A 20197-nucleotide genomic window follows, 5' to 3' on the forward strand; every position below is an offset into this window, starting at 1 on the left:
TAAATGGGAGTTGTTGTTGTCAGGCGCTGTATAAATTGGAGTTGTTGTTGTCAGGAGCTGTATAAATGGGAGTTGTTGTCGGGCGCTGTATAAATGGGAGATGTTGTCGGGCGCTGTATAAATGGGAGTTGTTGTTGTCGGGCGCTGTATAAATGGGAGTTGTTGTTGTCGGGCGCTGTATAAATGGGAGTTGTTGTTGTCGGGCGCTGTTTAAATGGGAGTTGTTGTTGTCAGGAGCTGTATAAATGGGAGTTGTTGTTGTCGTGCGCTGTATAAATGGGAGTTGTTGTTCGGAGCCTTATTAATGGGAATTGTTGTTGTCAGGCGCTGTATAAATGTGAGTTGTTGTCAGGCGCTGTATAAATGGGAGTTGTTGTTGTCAGGAGCTGTATAAATGGGAGTTGTTGTTGTCGGGCGCTGTATAAATGGGAGTTGTTGTCGGGCGCTGTATGAATGGGAGTTGTTGTCAGGCGCTGTATAAATGGGAGTTGTTGTTGTCAGGAGCTGTATAAATGGGAGTTGTTGTTGTCAGGAGCTGTATAAATGGGAGTTGTTGTTGTCGGGCGCTGTATAAATGGGAGTTGTTGTTCGGAGCTGTATTAATGGGAATTGTTGTTGTCAGGCGCTGTATAAATGGGAGTTGTTGTCAGGCGCTGTATAAATGGGAGTTGTTGTTGTCAGGAGCTGTATAAATGGGAGTTGTTGTTGTCGGGCGCTGTATAAATGGGAGTTGTTGTCGGGCGCTGTATAAATGGGAGTTGTTGTTGTCAGGCGCTGTATAAATGGGAGTTGTTGTTGTCGGGCGCTGTATAAATGGGAGTTGTTGTTGTCGGGCGCTGTATAAATGGGAGTTGTTGTCGGGCGCTGTATAAATGGGAGTTGTTGTCGGGAGTTGTATAAATGGGAGTTGTTGTTGTCGGGCGCTGTATAAATGGGAGTTGTTGTTGTCGGGGGCTGTATAAATGGGAGTTGTTGTTGTCAGGAGCTGTATAAATGCGAGTTGTTGTCGGGAGCTGTATAAATGGGAGTTGTTGTTGTCGGGCGCTGTATAAATGGGAGTTGTTGTTGTCGGGCGCTGTATAAATGGGAGTTGTTGTTGTCAGGAGCTGTATAAATGGGAGTTGTTGTCGGGCGCTGTATGAATGGGAGTTGTTGTTGTCAGGCGCTGTATAAATGGGAGTTGTTGTTGTCGGGCGCTGTATAAATGGGAGTTGTTGTCGGGCGCTGTATAAATGGGAGTTGTTGTTGTCGGGCGCTGTATAAATGGGATTTGTTGTTGTCAGGAGCTGTATAAATGGGAGTGGTTGTCGGGCGCTGTATAAATGGGAGTTGTTGTCGGGCGCTGTATAAATGGGAGTTGTTGTTGTCTGGAGCTGTATAAATGGGAGTTGTTGTCGGGCGCTGTATAAATGGGAGTTGTTGTTGTCGGGCGCTGTATAAATGGGAGTTGTTGTTGTCAGGCGCTGTATAAATGGGAGTTGTTGTTGTCAGGAGCTGTATAAATGGGAGTTGTTGTTGTCGGGCGCTGTATAAATGGGAGTTGTTGTCAGGCGCTGCATAAATGGGAGTTGTTGTTGTCAGGAGCTGTATAAATGGGAGTTGTTGTTGTCAGGAGCTGTATAAATGGGAGTTGTTGTTGTCGGGCGCTGTATAAATGGGAGTTGTTGTTCGGAGCTGTATTAATGGGAATTGTTGTTGTCAGGCGCTGTATAAATGGGAGTTGTTTTCAGGCGCTGTATAAATGGGAGTTGTTGTTGTCAGGAGCTGTATAAATGGGAGTTGTTGTTGTCGGGCGCTGTATAAATGGGAGTTGTTGTCGGGCGCTGTATAAATGGGAGTTGTTGTTGTCAGGCGCTGTATAAATGGGAGTTGTTGTTGTCGGGCGCTGTATAAATGGGAGTTGTTGTTGTCGGGCGCTGTATAAATGGGAGTTGTTGTCGGGCGCTGAATAAATGGGAGTTGTTGTCGGGCGCTGTATAAATGGGAGTTGTTGTTGTCAGACGCTGTATAAATGGGAGTTGTTGTTGTCAGACGCTGTATAAATGGGCGTTGTTGTCGGACGCTGTATAAATGGGAGTTGTTGTTGTCAGGCGCTGTATAAATTGGAGTTGTTGTTGTCAGGAGCTGTATAAATGGGAGTTGTTGTTGTCGGGCGCTGTATAAATGAGAGTTGTTGTTGTCGGGCGCTGTATAAATGGGAGTTGTTGTCGGGCGCTGTATAAATGGGAGTTGTTGTTGTCTGGCGCTGTATAAATGGGAGTTGTTGTCAGGCGCTGTATTAATGGGAGTTGTTGTTGTCAGGAGCTGTATAAATGGGAGTTGTTGTTGTCAGGAGCTGTATAAATGGGAGTTGTTGTTGTCGGGCGCTGTATAAATGGGGGTTGTTGTCGGGCGCTGTATAAATGGGAGTTGTTGTTGTCGGGCGCTGTATATATGGGAGTTGTTGTCGGGCGCTGTATAAATGGGAGTTGTTGTCGGGCGCTGTATAAATGGGAGTTGTTGTCGGGCGCTGTATAAATGGGAGTTGTTGTCGGGCGCTGTATAAATGGGAGTTGTTGTTGTCAGGAGCTGTATAAATGGGAGTTGTTGTTGTCAGGAGCTGTACAAATGGGAGTTGTTGTTGTCGGGCGCTGTATAAATGGGAGTTGTTGTCGGGCGCTGTATAAATGGGAGTTGTTGTTGTCAGGCGCTGTATAAATGGGAGTTGTTGTTGTCAGGAGCTGTATAAATGGGAGTTGTTGTTGTCGGGCGCTGTATAAATGGGAGTTGTTGTTGTCGGGCGCTGTATAAATGGGAGTTGTTGTTGTCAGGCGCTGCATAAATGGGAGTTGTTGTTGTCGGGTGCTGTATAAATGGGAGTTGTTGTCAGGCGCTGTATAAATGGGAGTTGTTGTTGTCGGGAGGTGTATAAATGGGAGTTGTTGTCAGGAGCTGTATAAATGGGAGTTGTTGTTGTCGGGAGCTGTATAAATGGGAGTTGTTGTTGTCGGGCGCTGTATAAATGGAAGTTGTTGATGTCGGGCGCTGTATAAATGGGAGTTGTTGTTGTCAGACGCTGTATAAATGGGAGTTGTTGTTGTCAGGCGCTGTATAAATGGGAGTTGTTGTCAGGCGCTGTATAAATGGGAGTTGTTGTTGTCAGGCGCTGTATAAATGGGAGTTGTTGTTGTCGGGCGCTGTATAAATGGGAGTTGTTGTCGGGCGCTGTATAAATGGGAGTTGTTGTTGTCGGGCGCTGTATAAATGGGAGTTGTTGTTGTCGGGCGCTGTATAAATGGGAGTTGATGTCGGGCGCTGTATAAATGGGAGTTGTTGTTGTCAGGAGCTGTATAAATGGGAGTTGTTGTTGTCGGGCGCTGTATAAATGGGAGTTGTTGTTGTCAGGAGCTGTATAAATGGGAGTTGTTGTCGGGCGCTGTATAAATGGGAGTTGTTGTCGGGCGCTGTATAAATGGGAGTTGTTGTTGTCTGGAGCTGTATAAATGGGAGTTGTTGTCGGGCGCTGTATAAATGGGAGTTGTTGTTGTCGGGCGCTGTATAAATGGGAGTTGTTGTTGTCAGGCGCTGTATAAATGGGAGTTGTTGTTGTCAGGAGCTGTATAAATGGGAGTTGTTGTTGTCGGGCGCTGTATAAATGGGAGTTGTTGTCAGGCGCTGTATAAATGGGAGCTGTTGTTGTCAGGAGCTGTATAAATGGGAGTTGTTGTTGTCAGGAGCTGTATAAATGGGAGTTGTTGTTGTCGGGCGCTGTATAAATGGGAGTTGTTGTTCGGAGCTGTATTAATGGGAATTGTTGTTGTCAGGCGCTGTATAAATGGGAGTTGTTGTCAGGCGCTGTATAAATGGGAGTTGTTGTTGTCAGGAGCTGTATAAATGGGAGTTGTTGTTGTCGGGCGCTGTATAAATGGGAGTTGTTGTCGGGCGCTGTATAAATGGGAGTTGTTGTTGTCAGGCGCTGTATAAATGGGAGTTGTTGTTGTCGGGCGCTGTATAAATGGGAGTTGTTGTTGTCGGGCGCTGTATAAATGGGAGTTGTTGTCGGGCGCTGAATAAATGGGAGTTGTTGTCGGGAGTTGTATAAATGGGAGTTGTTGTTGTCGGGCGCTGTATAAATGGGAGTTGTTGTTGTCGGGCGCTGTATAAATGGGAGTTGTTGTTGTCAGGAGCTGTATAAATGCGAGTTGTTGTCGGGAGCTGTATAAATGGGAGTTGTTGTTGTCGGGCGCTGTATAAATGGGAGTTGTTGTTGTCGGGCGCTGTATAAATGGGAGTTGTTGTTGTCAGGAGCTGTATAAATGGGAGTTGTTGTCGGGCGCTGTATGAATGGGAGTTGTTGTCGGGAGCTGTATAAATGGGAGTTGTTGTTGTCAGGAGCTGTATAAATGTGAGTTGTTGTTGTCAGACGCTGTATAAATGGGAGTTGTTGTTGTCAGACGCTGTATAAATGGGAGTTGTTGTCGGGCGCTGTATAAATGGGAGTTGTTGTTGTCGGGCGCTGTATAAATGGGAGTTGTTGTCGGGCGCTGTATAAATGGGAGTTGTTGTCAGGCGCTGTATAAATGGGAGTTGTTGTTGTCGGGCGCTGTATAAATGGGAGTTGTTGTTGTCAGACGCTGTATAAATGGGAGTTGTTGTTGTCAGGCGCTGTATAAATGGGAGTTGTTGTCGGGAGCTGTATAAATGGGAGTTGTTGTCGGGAGCTGTATAAATGGGAGTTGTTGTTGTCAGACGCTGTATAAATGGGAGTTGTTGTTGTCTGGAGCTGTATAAATGGGAGTTGTTGTCGGGCGCTGTATAAATGGGAGTTGTTGTTGTCGGGCGCTGTATAAATGGGAGTTGTTGTTGTCAGGCGCTGTATAAATGGGAGTTGTTGTTGTCAGGAGCTGTATAAATGGGAGTTGTTGTTGTCGGGCGCTGTATAAATGGGAGTTGTTGTCAGGCGCTGTATAAATGGGAGTTGTTGTTGTCAGGAGCTGTATAAATGGGAGTTGTTGTTGTCAGGAGCTGTATAAATGGGAGTTGTTGTTGTCGGGCGCTGTATAAATGGGAGTTGTTGTTCGGAGCTGTATTAATGGGAATTGTTGTTGTCGGGCGCTGTATAAATGGGAGTTGTTGTTGTCGGGCGCTGTATAAATGGGAGTTGTTGTTGTCAGGAGCTGTATAAATGCGAGTTGTTGTCGGGAGCTGTATAAATGGGAGTTGTTGTTGTCGGGCGCTGTTTAAATGGGAGTTGTTGTTGTCGGGCGCTGTATAAATGGGAGTTGTTGTTGTCAGGAGCTGTATAAATGGGAGTTGTTGTCGGGCGCTGTATGAATGGGAGTTGTTGTCGGGAGCTGTATAAATGGGAGTTGTTGTTGTCAGGAGCTGTATAAATGTGAGTTGTTGTTGTCAGACGCTGTATAAATGGGAGTTGTTGTCAGGAGCTGTATAAATGGGAGTTGTTGTTGTCAGACGCTGTATAAATGGGAGTTGTTGTCGGGCGCTGTATAAATGGGAGTTGTTGTTGTCGGGCGCTGTATAAATGGGAGTTGTTGTCGGGCGCTGTATAAATGGGAGTTGTTGTCAGGCGCTGTATAAATGGGAGTTGTTGTTGTCGGGCGCTGTATAAATGGGAGTTGTTGTTGTCAGACGCTGTATAAATGGGAGTTGTTGTTGTCAGGCGCTGTATAAATGGGAGTTGTTGTCGGGAGCTGTATAAATGGGAGTTGTTGTCGGGAGCTGTATAAATGGGAGTTGTTGTCGGGCGCTGTATAAATGTGAGTTGTTGTCGGACGCTGTATAAATGGGAGTTGTTGTTGTCAGGCGCTGTATAAATGGGAGTTGTTGTCGGGAGCTGTATAAATGGGAGTTGTTGTCGGGCGCTGTATAAATGGGAGTTGTTGTTGTCAGGAGCTGTATAAATGGGAGTTGTTGTCAGGAGCTGTATAAATGGGAGTTGTTGTTGTCGGGCGCTGTATAAATGGGAGTTGATGTTGTCGGGCGCTGTATAAATGGGAGTTGTTGTCGGGCGCTGTATAAATGGGAGTTGTTGTTGTCAGGAGCTGTATAAATGGGAGTTGTTGTTGTCAGGCGCTGTATAAATGGGAGTTGTTGTTGTCAGGCGCTGTATAAATGGGAGTTGTTGTCAGGCGCTGTATAAATGGGAGTTGTTGTTGTCAGGCGCTGTATAAATGGGAGTTGTTGTTGTCGGGCGCTGTATAAATGGGAGTTGTTGTCGGGCGCTGTATAAATGGGAGTTGTTGTTGTCGGGCGCTGTATAAATGGGAGTTGTTGTTGTCGGGCGCTGTATAAATGGGAGTTGATGTCGGGCGCTGTATAAATGGGAGTTGTTGTTGTCAGGAGCTGTATAAATGGGAGTTGTTGTTGTCGGGCGCTGTATAAATGGGAGTTGTTGTTGTCAGGAGCTGTATAAATGGGAGTTGTTGTCGGGCGCTGTATAAATGGGAGTTGTTGTCGGGCGCTGTATAAATGGGAGTTGTTGTTGTCTGGAGCTGTATAAATGGGAGTTGTTGTCGGGCGCTGTATAAATGGGAGTTGTTGTTGTCGGGCGCTGTATAAATGGGAGTTGTTGTTGTCAGGCGCTGTATAAATGGGAGTTGTTGTTGTCAGGAGCTGTATAAATGGGAGTTGTTGTTGTCGGGCGCTGTATAAATGGGAGTTGTTGTCAGGCGCTGTATAAATGGGAGTTGTTGTTGTCAGGAGCTGTATAAATGGGAGTTGTTGTTGTCAGGAGCTGTATAAATGGGAGTTGTTGTTGTCGGGCGCTGTATAAATGGGAGTTGTTGTTCGGAGCTGTATTAATGGGAATTGTTGTTGTCAGGCGCTGTATAAATGGGAGTTGTTGTCAGGCGCTGTATAAATGGGAGTTGTTGTTGTCAGGAGCTGTATAAATGGGAGTTGTTGTTGTCGGGCGCTGTATAAATGGGAGTTGTTGTCGGGCGCTGTATAAATGGGAGTTGTTGTTGTCAGGCGCTGTATAAATGGGAGTTGTTGTTGTCAGACGCTGTATAAATGGGAGTTGTTGTCGGGCGCTGTATAAATGGGAGTTGTTGTTGTCGGGCGCTGTATAAATGGGAGTTGTTGTCGGGCGCTGTATAAATGGGAGTTGTTGTCAGGCGCTGTATAAATGGGAGTTGTTGTTGTCGGGCGCTGTATAAATGGGAGTTGTTGTTGTCAGACGCTGTATAAATGGGAGTTGTTGTTGTCAGGCGCTGTATAAATGGGAGTTGTTGTCGGGAGCTGTATAAATGGGAGTTGTTGTCGGGAGCTGTATAAATGGGAGTTGTTGTCGGGCGCTGTATAAATGTGAGTTGTTGTCGGACGCTGTATAAATGGGAGTTGTTGTTGTCAGGCGCTGTATAAATGGGAGTTGTTGTCGGGAGCTGTATAAATGGGAGTTGTTGTCGGGCGCTGTATAAATGGGAGTTGTTGTTGTCAGGAGCTGTATAAATGGGAGTTGTTGTCAGGAGCTGTATAAATGGGAGTTGTTGTTGTCGGGCGCTGTATAAATGGGAGTTGATGTTGTCGGGCGCTGTATAAATGGGAGTTGTTGTCGGGCGCTGTATAAATGGGAGTTGTTGTTGTCAGGAGCTGTATAAATGGGAGTTGTTGTTGTCAGGCGCTGTATAAATGGGAGTTGTTGTTGTCAGGCGCTGTATAAATGGGAGTTGTTGTCAGGCGCTGTATAAATGGGAGTTGTTGTTGTCAGGCGCTGTATAAATGGGAGTTGTTGTTGTCGGGCGCTGTATAAATGGGAGTTGTTGTCGGGCGCTGTATAAATGGGAGTTGTTGTTGTCGGGCGCTGTATAAATGGGAGTTGTTGTTGTCGGGCGCTGTATAAATGGGAGTTGATGTCGGGCGCTGTATAAATGGGAGTTGTTGTTGTCAGGAGCTGTATAAATGGGAGTTGTTGTTGTCGGGCGCTGTATAAATGGGAGTTGTTGTTGTCAGGAGCTGTATAAATGGGAGTTGTTGTCGGGCGCTGTATAAATGGGAGTTGTTGTCGGGCGCTGTATAAATGGGAGTTGTTGTTGTCTGGAGCTGTATAAATGGGAGTTGTTGTCGGGCGCTGTATAAATGGGAGTTGTTGTTGTCGGGCGCTGTATAAATGGGAGTTGTTGTTGTCAGGCGCTGTATAAATGGGAGTTGTTGTTGTCAGGAGCTGTATAAATGGGAGTTGTTGTTGTCGGGCGCTGTATAAATGGGAGTTGTTGTCAGGCGCTGTATAAATGGGAGTTGTTGTTGTCAGGAGCTGTATAAATGGGAGTTGTTGTTGTCAGGAGCTGTATAAATGGGAGTTGTTGTTGTCGGGCGCTGTATAAATGGGAGTTGTTGTTCGGAGCTGTATTAATGGGAATTGTTGTTGTCAGGCGCTGTATAAATGGGAGTTGTTGTCAGGCGCTGTATAAATGGGAGTTGTTGTTGTCAGGAGCTGTATAAATGGGAGTTGTTGTTGTCGGGCGCTGTATAAATGGGAGTTGTTGTCGGGCGCTGTATAAATGGGAGTTGTTGTTGTCAGGCGCTGTATAAATGGGAGTTGTTGTTGTCGGGCGCTGTATAAATGGGAGTTGTTGTCGGGAGCTGTATAAATGGGAGTTGTTGTTGTCGGGCGCTGTATAAATGGGAGTTGTTGTCAGGCGCTGTATAAATGGGAGTTGTTGTTGTCGGGCGCTGTATAAATGGGAGTTGTTGTTGTCAGACGCTGTATAAATGGGAGTTGTTGTTGTCAGGCGCTGTATAAATGGGAGTTGTTGTCGGGAGCTGTATAAATGGGAGTTGTTGTCGGGAGCTGTATAAATGGGAGTTGTTGTTGTCAGACGCTGTATAAATGGGAGTTGTTGTTGTCTGGAGCTGTATAAATGGGAGTTGTTGTCGGGCGCTGTATAAATGGGAGTTGTTGTTGTCGGGCGCTGTATAAATGGGAGTTGTTGTTGTCAGGCGCTGTATAAATGGGAGTTGTTGTTGTCAGGAGCTGTATAAATGGGAGTTGTTGTTGTCGGGCGCTGTATAAATGGGAGTTGTTGTCAGGCGCTGTATAAATGGGAGTTGTTGTTGTCAGGAGCTGTATAAATGGGAGTTGTTGTTGTCAGGCGCTGTATAAATGGGAGTTGTTGTCAGGCGCTGTATAAATGGGAGTTGTTGTTGTCAGGAGCTGTATAAATGGGAGTTGTTGTTGTCGGGCGCTGTATAAATGGGAGTTGTTGTCGGGCGCTGTATAAATGGGAGTTGTTGTTGTCAGGCGCTGTATAAATGGGAGTTGTTGTTGTCGGGCGCTGTATAAATGGGAGTTGTTGTTGTCGGGCGCTGTATAAATGGGAGTTGTTGTCGGGCGCTGAATAAATGGGAGTTGTTGTCGGGAGTTGTATAAATGGGAGTTGTTGTTGTCGGGCGCTGTATAAATGGGAGTTGTTGTTGTCGGGCGCTGTATAAATGGGAGTTGTTGTTGTCAGGAGCTGTATAAATGCGAGTTGCTGTCGGGAGCTGTATAAATGGGAGTTGTTGTTGTCGGGCGCTGTATAAATGGGAGTTGTTGTTGTCGGGCGCTGTATAAATGGGAGTTGTTGTTGTCAGGAGCTGTATAAATGGGAGTTGTTGTCGGGCGCTGTATGAATGGGAGTTGTTGTCGGGAGCTGTATAAATGGGAGTTGTTGTTGTCAGGAGCTGTATAAATGTGAGTTGTTGTTGTCAGACGCTGTATAAATGGGAGTTGTTGTCAGGAGCTGTATAAATGGGAGTTGTTGTTGTCAGACGCTGTATAAATGGGAGTTGTTGTCGGGCGCTGTATAAATGGGAGTTGTTGTTGTCGGGCGCTGTATAAATGGGAGTTGTTGTCGGGCGCTGTATAAATGGGAGTTGTTGTCAGGCGCTGTATAAATGGGAGTTGTTGTTGTCGGGCGCTGTATAAATGGGAGTTGTTGTTGTCAGACGCTGTATAAATGGGAGTTGTTGTTGTCAGGCGCTGTATAAATGGGAGTTGTTGTCGGGAGCTGTATAAATGGGAGTTGTTGTCGGGAGCTGTATAAATGGGAGTTGTTGTCGGGCGCTGTATAAATGTGAGTTGTTGTCGGACGCTGTATAAATGGGAGTTGTTGTTGTCAGGCGCTGTATAAATGGGAGTTGTTGTCGGGAGCTGTATAAATGGGAGTTGTTGTCGGGCGCTGTATAAATGGGAGTTGTTGTTGTCAGGAGCTGTATAAATGGGAGTTGTTGTCAGGAGCTGTATAAATGGGAGTTGTTGTTGTCGGGCGCTGTATAAATGGGAGTTGATGTTGTCGGGCGCTGTATAAATGGGAGTTGTTGTCGGGCGCTATATAAATGGGAGTTGTTGTTGTCAGGAGCTGTATAAATGGGAGTTGTTGTCAGGAGCTGTATAAATGGGAGTTGTTGTTGTCGGGCGCTGTATAAATGGGAGTTGTTGTTGTCGGGCGCTGTATAAATGGGAGTTGTTGTTGTCAGGAGCTGTATAAATGGGAGTTGTTGTCAGGCGCTGTATAAATTGGAGTTGTTGTTGTCAGGAGCTGTATAAATGGGAGTTGTTGTTGGGCGCTGTATAAATGGGAGTTGTTGTCGGACGCTGTATAAATGGGAGTTGTTGTTGTCAGGAGCTGTATAAATGGGAGTTGTTGTCAGGCGCTGTATAAATGGGAGTTGTTGTCAGGAGCTGTATAAATGGGAGTTGTTGTCAGACGCTGTATAAATTGGAGTTGTTGTTGTCAGGAGCTGTATAAATGGGAGTTGTTGTTGGGCGCTGTATAAATGGGAGTTGTTGTCGGACACTGTATAAATGGGAGTTGTTGTTGTCAGGAGCTGTATCAATGGGAGTTGTTGTCGGGAGCTGTATAAATGGGAGTTGTTGTCGGGCGCTCTATAAATGGGAGTTGTTGTTGTCAGGAGCTGTATAAATGGGAGTTGTTGTCAGGAGCTGTATAAATGGGAGTTGTTGTCGGGCGCTGTATAAATGGGAGTTGTTGTCGGGCGCTGTATAAATGGGAGTTGTTGTTGTCGGGCGCTGTATAAATGGGAGTTGTTGTTGTCGGGCGCTGTATAAATGGGAGTTGTTGTCGGGCGCTGTATAAATGGGCGTTGTTGTCGGGCGCTGTATAAATGGGAGTTGTTGTTGTCGGGCGCTCTATAAATGGGAGTTGTTGTCGGGCGCTGTATAAATGGGAGTTGTTGTTGTCAGACGCTGTATAAATGGGAGTTGTTGTCGCCAGGCGCTGTATAAATGGGAGTTGTTGTTGTCAGGCGCTGTATAAATGGGAGTTGTTGTCGCAGCTGTATAAATGGGAGTTGTTGTCGGGCGCTGTATAAATGGGAGTAATTGTTGTCGGGCGCTGTATAAATGGGAGTTGTTGTTGTCAGGAGCTGTATAAATGCGAGTTGTTGTCGGGCGCTGTATAAATGGGAGTTGTTGTTGTCAGGAGCTGTATAAATGCGAGTTGTTGTCGGGAGCTGTATAAATGGGAGTTGTTGTCGGGCGCTGTATAAATGGGAGTTGTTGTTGTCAGGAGCTGTATAAATGCGAGTTGTTGTCGGGAGCTGTATAAATGGGAGTTGTTGTTGTCGGGCGCTGTATAAATGGGAGTTGTTGTCGGGCGCTGTATAAATGGGAGTTGTTGTTGTCAGGCGCTGTATAAATGGGAGTTGTTGTTGTCGGGCGCTGTATAAATGGGAGTTGTTGTTGTCAGGAGCTGTATAAATGGGAGTTGTTGTCGGGCGCTGTATGAATGGGAGTTGTTGTCCGGAGCTGTATAAATGGGAGTTGTTGTTGTCAGGAGCTGTATAAATGGGAGTTGTTGTCAGGAGCTGTATAAATGGGAGTTGTTGTTGTCAGACGCTGTATAAATGGGAGTTGTTGTCGGGCGCTGTATAAATGGGAGTTGTTGTTGTCGGGCGCTGTATAAATGGGAGTTGTTGTCGGGCGCTGTATAAATGGGAGTTGTTGTCAGGCGCTGTATAAATGGGAGTTGTTGTTGTCGGGCGCTGTATAAATGGGAGTTGTTGTTGTCGGGAGCTGTATAAATGGGAGTTGTTGTTGTCAGGAGCTGTATAAATGGGAGTTGTTGTCAGGCGCTGTATAAATGGGAGTTGTTGTTGTCGGGAGCTGTATAAATGGGAGTTGTTGTCAGGAGCTGTATAAATGGGAGTTGTTGTTGTCAGACGCTGTATAAATGGGAGTTGTTGTCGGGCGCTGTATAAATGGGAGTTGTTGTTGTCGGGCGCTGTATAAATGGGAGTTGTTGTCGGGCGCTGTATAAATGGGAGTTGTTGTCAGGCGCTGTATAAATGGGAGTTGTTGTTGTCGGGCGCTGTATAAATGGGAGTTGTTGTTGTCAGACGCTGTATAAATGGGAGTTGTTGTTGTCAGGCGCTGTATAAATGGGAGTTGTTGTCGGGAGCTGTATAAATGGGAGTTGTTGTCGGGCGCTGTATAAATGGGAGTTGTTGTCGGGCGCTGTATAAATGGGAGTTGTTGTCGGGCGCTGTATAAATGGGAGTTGTTGTCGGGAGCTGTTTAAATGGGAGTTGTTGTCGGGCGCTGTATAAATGGGAGTTGTTGTCGGACGCTGTATAAATGGGAGTTGTTGTTGTCAGGCGCTGTATAAATGGGAGTTGTTGTCGCGCGCTGTATAAATGGGAGTTGTTGTCGGGCGCTGTATAAATGGGAGTTGTTGTCGGGCGCTGTATAAATGGGAGTTGTTGTCGGGCGCTGTATAAATGGGAGTTGTTGTCGGGCGCTGTATAAATGGGAGTTGTTGTTGTCAGGAGCTGTATAAATGGGAGTTGTTGTTGTCGGGCGCTGTATAAATGGGAGTTGTTGTCAGGAGCTGTATAAATGGGAGTTGTTGTTGTCGGGCGCTGTATAAATGGGAGTTGTTGTTGTCGGGCGCTGTATAAATGGGAGTTGTTGTTGTCAGGAGCTGTATAAATGGGAGTTGTTGTCAGGAGCTGTATAAATGGGAGTTGTTGTTGCCGGCGCTGTATAAATGGGAGTTGTTGTTGTCGGGCGCTGTATAAATGGGAGTTGTTGTTGTCGGGCGCTGTATAAATGGGAGTTGTTGTCAGGAGCTGTATAAATGGGAGTTGTTGTTGTCGGGCGCTGTATAAATGGGAGTTGTTGTTGTCGGGCGCTGTATAAATGGGAGTTGTTGTTGTCGGGCGCTGTATAAATGGGAGTTGTTGTCGGGCGCTGTATAAATGGGAGTTGTTGTCGGGCGCTGTATAAATGGGAGTTGTTGTCGGGAGCTGTATAAATGGGAGTTGTTGTCGGGCGCTGTATAAATGGGAGTTGTTGTTGTCAGGAGCTGTATAAATGGGAGTTGTTGTTGTCAGGCGCTGTATAAATGGGAGTTGTTGTCGGACGCTGTATAAATGGGAGTTGTTGTTGTCGGGAGCTGTATAAATGGGAGTTGTTGTTGTCAGGAGCTGTATAAATGGGAGTTGTTGTTGTCGGGCGCTGTATAAATGGGAGTTGTTGTCGGACGCTGTATAAATGGGAGTTGTTGTTGTCAGGCGCTGTATAAATGGGAGTTGTTGTCGGCCACTGTATAAATGGGAGTTGTTGTCAGGCGCTGTATAAATGGGAGTTGTTGTCGGGCGCTGTATAAATGGGAGTTGTTGTCGGGCGCTGTATAAATGGGAGTTGTTGTCGGGCGCTGTATAAATGGGAGTTGTTGTTGTCGGGAGCTGTATAAATGGGAGTTGTTGTTGTCAGGCGCTGTATAAATGGGAGTTGTTGTTGTCGGGCGCTGTATAAATGGGAGTTGTTGTTGTCGGGCGCTGTATAAATGGGAGTTGTTGTTGTCAGGAGCTGTATAAATGGGAGTTGTTGTCAGGAGCTGTATAAATGGGAGTTGTTGTTGGGCGCTGTATAAATGGGAGTTGTTGTCAGGAGCTGTATAAATGGGAGTTGTTGTTGTCGGGCGCTGTATAAATGGGAGTTGTTGTTGTCAGGAGCTGTATAAATGGGAGTTGTTGTCAGGCGCTGTATAAATGGGAGTTGTTGTTGTCGGGCGGTGTATAAATGGGGGTTGTTGTCGGGCGCTGTATAAATGGGAGTTGTTGTCGGGCGCGGTATGAATGGGAGTTGTTGTTGTCAGACGCTGTATAAATGGGAGTTGTTGTTGTCAGGAGCTGTATAAATGGGAGTTGTTGTCAGGCGCTGTATAAATGGGAGTTGTTGTTGGGCGCTGTATAAATGGGAGTTGTTGTTGTCGGGCGGTGTATAAATGGGGGTTGTTGTCGGGCGCTGTATAAATGGGAGTTGTTGTCGGGCGCTGTATAAATGGGAGTTGTTGTTGTCGGGCGCTGTATAAATGGGAGTTGTTGTTGTCGGGCGCTGTATAAATGGGAGTTGTTGTTGTCGGGCGCTGTATAAATGGGAGTTGTTGTCAGGAGCTGTATAAATGGGAGTTGTTGTCAGGCGCTGTATAAATTGGAGTTGTTGTTGTCAGGAGCTGTATAAATGGGAGTTGTTGTTGTCAGGCGCTGTATAAATGGGAGTTGTTGTTGTCAGGAGCTGTATAAATGGGAGTTGTTGTCAGGAGCTGTATAAATGGGAGTTGTTGTCGGGCGCTGTATAAATGGGAGTTGTTGTCGGGCGCTGTATAAATGGGAGTTGTTGTCGGGCGCTGTATAAATGGGAGTTGTTGTCGGGCGCTGTATAAATCGGAGTTGTTGTCGGGCGCTGTATAAATGGGAGTTGTTGTTGTCGGGCGCTGTATAAATTGGAGTTGTTGTTGTCGGGCGCTGTATAAATGGGCGTTGTTGTCGGGCGCTGTATAAATGGGAGTTGTTGTCAGGCGCTGTATAAATGGGAGTTGTTGTCGGGCGCTGTATAAATGGGAGTTGTTGTTGTCGGGCGCTGTATAAATTGGAGTTGTTGTTGTCAGGAGCTGTATAAATGGGAGTTGTTGTCGGGCGCTGTATAAATGGGAGTTGTTGTCGGGCGCTGTATAAATGGGAGTTGTTGTCGGGCGCTGTATAAATCGGAGTTGTTGTCGGGCGCTGTATAAATGGGAGTTGTTGTTGTCGGGCGCTGTATAAATTGGAGTTGTTGTTGTCGGGCGCTGTATAAATGGGCGTTGTTGTCGGGCGCTGTATAAATGGGAGTTGTTGTTGTCGGGCGCTCTATAAATGGGAGTTGTTGTCGGGCGCTGTATAAATGGGAGTTGTTGTCGCCAGGCGCTGTATAAATGGGAGTTGTTGTTGTCAGACGCTGTATAAATGGGAGTTGTTGTTGTCAGGAGCTGTATAAATGGGAGTTGTTGTTGTCGGGCGCTGTATAAATGGGGGTTGTTGTCGGGCGCTGTATAAATGGAGGTTGTTGTCGGGCGCTGTATAAATGGGAGTTGTTGTTGTCGGGTGCTGTATAAATGGGAGTTGTTGTTGTCAGGAGCTGTATAAATGTGAGTTGTTGTTGTCAGACGCTGTATAAATGGGAGTTGTTGTCGGGCGCTGTATAAATGGGAGTTGTTGTTGTCAGACGCTGTATAAATGGGAGTTGTTGTCGGGCGCTGTATAAATGGGTGTTGTTGTTGTCGGGCGCTGTATAAATGGGAGTTGTTGTTGTCAGGAGCTGTATAAATGGGAGTTGTTGTTGTCGGGCGCTGTATAAATGGGAGTTGTTGTTGTCGGCCGCTGTATAAATGGGAGTTGTTGTTGTCAGGCGCTGTATAAATGGGAGTTGTTGTTGTCGGGCGCTGTATAAATGGGAGTTGTTGTCGGGCGCTGTATAAATGGGAGTTGTTGTTGTCAGACGCTGTATAAATGGGAGTTGTTGTTGTCGGGCGCTGTATAAATGGGAGTTGTTGTTGTCAGACGCTGTATAAATGGGAGTTGTTGTCGGGCGCTGTATAAATGGGAGTTGTTGTTGTCGGACGCTGTATAAATGGGAGTTGTTGTCGGGCGCTGTATAAATGGGAGTTGTTGTTGTCAGGAGCTGTATAAATGGGAGTTGTTGTTGTCGGGCGCTGTATAAATGGGAGTTGTTGTTGTCAGGAGCTGTATAAATGGGAGTTGTTGTTGTCGGGCGCTGTATAAATGGGAGTTGTTGTCGGGAGCTGTATAAATGGGAGTTGTTGTCGGGCGCTGTATAAATGGGAGTTGTTGTTGTCAGGAGCTGTATAAATGGGAGTTGTTGTTGTCAGGAGCTGTATAAATGGGAGTTGTTGTTGTCGGGCGCTGTATAAATGGGAGTTGTTGTCAGGCGCTGTATAAATGGGAGTTGTTGTTGTCAGGAGCTGTATAAATGGGAGTTGTTGTTGTCAGGAGCTGTATAAATGGGAGTTGTTGTTGTCGGGCGCTGTATAAATGGGAGTTGTTGTTGTCGGGCGCTGTATAAATGGGAGTTGTTGTTGTCTGGCGCTGTATAAATGGGAGTTGTTGTCAGGCGCTGTATTAATGGGAGTTGTTGTTGTCAGGAGCTGTATAAATGGGAGTTGTTGTTGTCAGGAGCTGTATAAATGGGGGTTGTTGTCGGGCGCTGTATAAATGGGGGTTGTTGTCGGGCGCTGTATAAATGGGAGTTGTTGTTGTCGGGCGCTGTATAAATGGGAGTTGTTGTCGGGCGCTGTATAAATGGGAGTTGTTGTTGTCGGGCGCTGTATAAATGGGAGTTGTTGTCGGGCGCTGTATAAATGGGAGTTGTTGTCGGGCGCTGTATAAATGGGAGTTGTTGTTGTCAGGAGCTGTATAAATGGGAGTTGTTGTTGTCAGGAGCTGTACAAATGGGAGTTGTTGTTGTCGGGCGCTGTATAAATGGGAGTTGTTGTTGTCGGGCGCTGTATAAATGGGAGTTGTTGTTGTCAGGCGCTGTATAAATGGGAGTTGTTGTTGTCAGGCGCTGCATAAATGGGAGTTGTTGTTGTCAGGAGCTGTATAAATGGGAGTTGTTGTTGTCAGGCGCTGTATAAATGGGAGTTGTTGTTGTCAGGAGCTGTATAAATGGGAGTTGTTGTTGTCGGGCGCTGTATAAATGGGAGTTGTTGTTGTCGGGCGCTGTATAAATGGGAGTTGTTGTTGTCAGGCGCTGCATAAATGGGAGTTGTTGTTGTCGGGTGCTGTATAAATGGGAGTTGTTGTCAGGCGCTGTATAAATGGGAGTTGTTGTTGTCGGGAGCTGTATAAATGGGAGTTGTTGTCAGGAGCTGTATAAATGGGAGTTGTTGTTGTCGGGAGCTGTATAAATGGGAGTTGTTGTTGTCGGGCGCTGTATAAATGGAAGTTGTTGATGTCGGGCGCTGTATAAATGGGAGTTGTTGTTGTCAGGCGCTGTATAAATGGGAGTTGTTGTTGTCAGGCGCTGTATAACTGGGAGTTGTTGTCAGGCGCTGTATAAATGGGAGTTGTTGTTGTCAGGCGCTGTATAAATGGGAGTTGTTGTTGTCGGGCGCTGTATAAATGGGAGTTGTTGTCGGGCGCTGTATAAATGGGAGTTGTTGTTGTCGGGCGCTGTATAAATGGGAGTTGTTGTTGTCGGGTGCTGTATAAATGGGAGTTGATGTCGGGCGCTGTATAAATGGGAGTTGTTGTTGTCAGGAGCTGTATAAATGGGAGTTGTTGTTGTCGGGCGCTGTATAAATGGGAGTTGTTGTTGTCAGGAGCTGTATAAATGGGAGTTGTTGTCGGGCGCTGTATAAATGGGAGTTGTTGTCGGGCGCTGTATAAATGGGAGTTGTTGTTGTCTGGAGCTGTATAAATGGGAGTTGTTGTTGTCAGGAGCTGTATAAATGGGAGTTGTTGTTGTCAGGAGCTGTATAAATGGGAGTTGTTGTTGTCGGGCGCTGTATAAATGGGAGTTGTTGTCGGGCGCTGTATAAATGGGAGTTGTTGTTGGGCGCTGTATAAATGGGAGTTGTTGTCAGGAGCTGTATAAATGGGAGTTGTTGTTGTCAGGCGCTGTATAAATGGGAGTTGTTGTCGGGCGTCGTATAAATGGGAGTTGTTGTTGTCGGGCGCTGTATAAATGGGAGTTGTTGTCAGGCGCTGTATAAATGGGAGTTGTTGTCGGGCGCTGTATAAATGGGAGTTGTTGTTGTCAGGCGCTGTATAAATGGGAGTTGTTGTTGTCGGGAGCTGTATAAATGGGAGTTGTTGTCGGGCGCTGTATAAATGGGAGTTGTTGTTGTCAGGCGCTTTATAAATGGGAGTTGTTGTTGTCAGGAGCTGTATAAATGGGAGTTGTTGTCGGGCGCTGTATAAATGGGAGTTGTTGTTGTCAGGCGCTGTATAAATGGGAGTTGTTGTTGTCGGGCGCTGTATAAATGGGAGTTGTTGTTGGGCGCTGTATAAATGGGAGTTGTTGTTGTCAGGAGCTGTATAAATGGGAGTTGTTGTTGTCAGGAGCTGTATAAATGGGACTTGTTGTCGGGCGCTGTATAAATGGGAGTTGTTGTTGTCGGGCGCTGTATAAATGGGAGTTGTTGTTGTCAGGCGCTGTATAAATGGGAGTTGTTGTTGTCAGGAACTGTATAAATGGGAGTTGTTGTTGTCAGGAGCTGTATAAATGGGAGTTGTTGTCGGGCGCTGTATAAATGGGAGTTGTTGTTGTCGGGCGCTGTATAAATGGGAGTTGTTGTTGTCAGGCGCTGTATAAATGGGAGTTGTTGTTGTCAGGAGCTGTATAAATGGGAGTTGTTGTCGGGCGCTGTATAAATGGGAGTTGTTGTTGTCGGGCGCTGTATAAATGGGAGTTGTTGTTGTCAGGCGCTGTATAAATGGGAGTTGTTGTTGTCAGGAGCTGTATAAATGGGAGTTGTTGTTGTCAGGCGCTGTATAAATGGGAGTTGTTGTTGTCAGGAGCTGTATAAATGGGAATTGTTGTCAGGAGCTGTATAAATGGGAGTTGTTGTTGTCAGGAGCTGTATAAATGGGAGTTGTTGTTGTCAGGAGCTGTATAAATGGGAGTTGTTGTCAGGCGCTGTATAAATGGGAGTTGTTGTCAGGCGCTGTATAAATGGGAGTTGATGTCAGGCGCTGTATAAATGGGAGTTGTTGTTGTCAGGAGCTGTATAAATGGGAGTTGTTGTTGTCAGGAGCTGTATAAATGGGAGTTGTTGTCAGGCGCTGTATAAATGGGAGTTGTTGTTGCCAATCCCCACTGATATCTCTCTGCCTCAGGGCTGACATCCAGTCCTGGAAAAATATCCCTAGATCAGCTCCCAATCCCAGAAAACCGCAGACACCTCCTGGCTTTCCTGACAGCTCCCAATCCCGGGGTGATTCACTGATCTGGGAGACAGCTCCCAATCCCGGGGTGATTCACTGATCTGGGAGACAGCTCCCAATCCCGGGGTGATTCACTGATCTGGGAGACAGCTCCCAATCCCAGGGCGATTCACTGATCTTGGAGTCAGCTCCCAATCCCAGGGTGATTCACTGATCTCGGAGACAGCTCCCAATCCCAGGGTGATTCACTGATCTGGGAGACAGCTCCCAATCCCGTGGCGATTCACTGATCTGGGAGACAGCTCCCAATCCCGGGGTGATTCACTGATCTGGGAGACAGCTCCCAATCCCGGGGCGATTCACTGATCTGGGAGACAGCTCCCAATCCCAGGGTGATTCACTGATCTGGGAGACAGCTCCCAATCCCGGGGTGATTCACTGATCTGGGAGACAGCTCCCAATCCCAGGGTGATTCACTGATCTGGGAGACAGCTCCCAATCCCGGGGCGATTCACTGATCTGGGAGACAGCTCCCAATCCCGGGGCGATTCACTGATCTGGGAGACAGCTCCCAATCCCAGGGCGATTCACTGATCTGGGAGACAGCTCCCAATCCCGGGGCGATTCACTGATCTGGGAGACAGCTCCCAATCCCAGGGCGATTCACTGATCTGGGAGACAGCTCCCAATCCCGGATACATCCCACCAGAAGTTCAGGGATGATTGACAGTCGAACTGGGCCTGGTAATTCCGATGGGGAACTGTCACTGGGCCGCATTCCCGACAGAAAAGGGGAGAGCGGGGAAGGGAAAGGTGACATCTGGGAGCAAATAAGGAAAACTGCAGAATTCGGAAAGAAGTGAGCAGTCAATCGGATTTGGAGGGGGGGGGGGGGAGGGATGAGCAAGCCCAGCTTATTGCACCCGAATGATATTGAAATCCTGATTTTAATCAATATAGGCATTCTCATTAAACAGTCTCGGAATGCCCACAAGAACTGGATCCGCCCATCTCCCACACAGGAAGCTAG

The sequence above is a fragment of the Scyliorhinus torazame genome, chromosome 26 (assembly GCF_047496885.1).
Source record: "Scyliorhinus torazame isolate Kashiwa2021f chromosome 26, sScyTor2.1, whole genome shotgun sequence".
Lineage (NCBI taxonomy): Eukaryota > Metazoa > Chordata > Chondrichthyes > Carcharhiniformes > Scyliorhinidae > Scyliorhinus > Scyliorhinus torazame.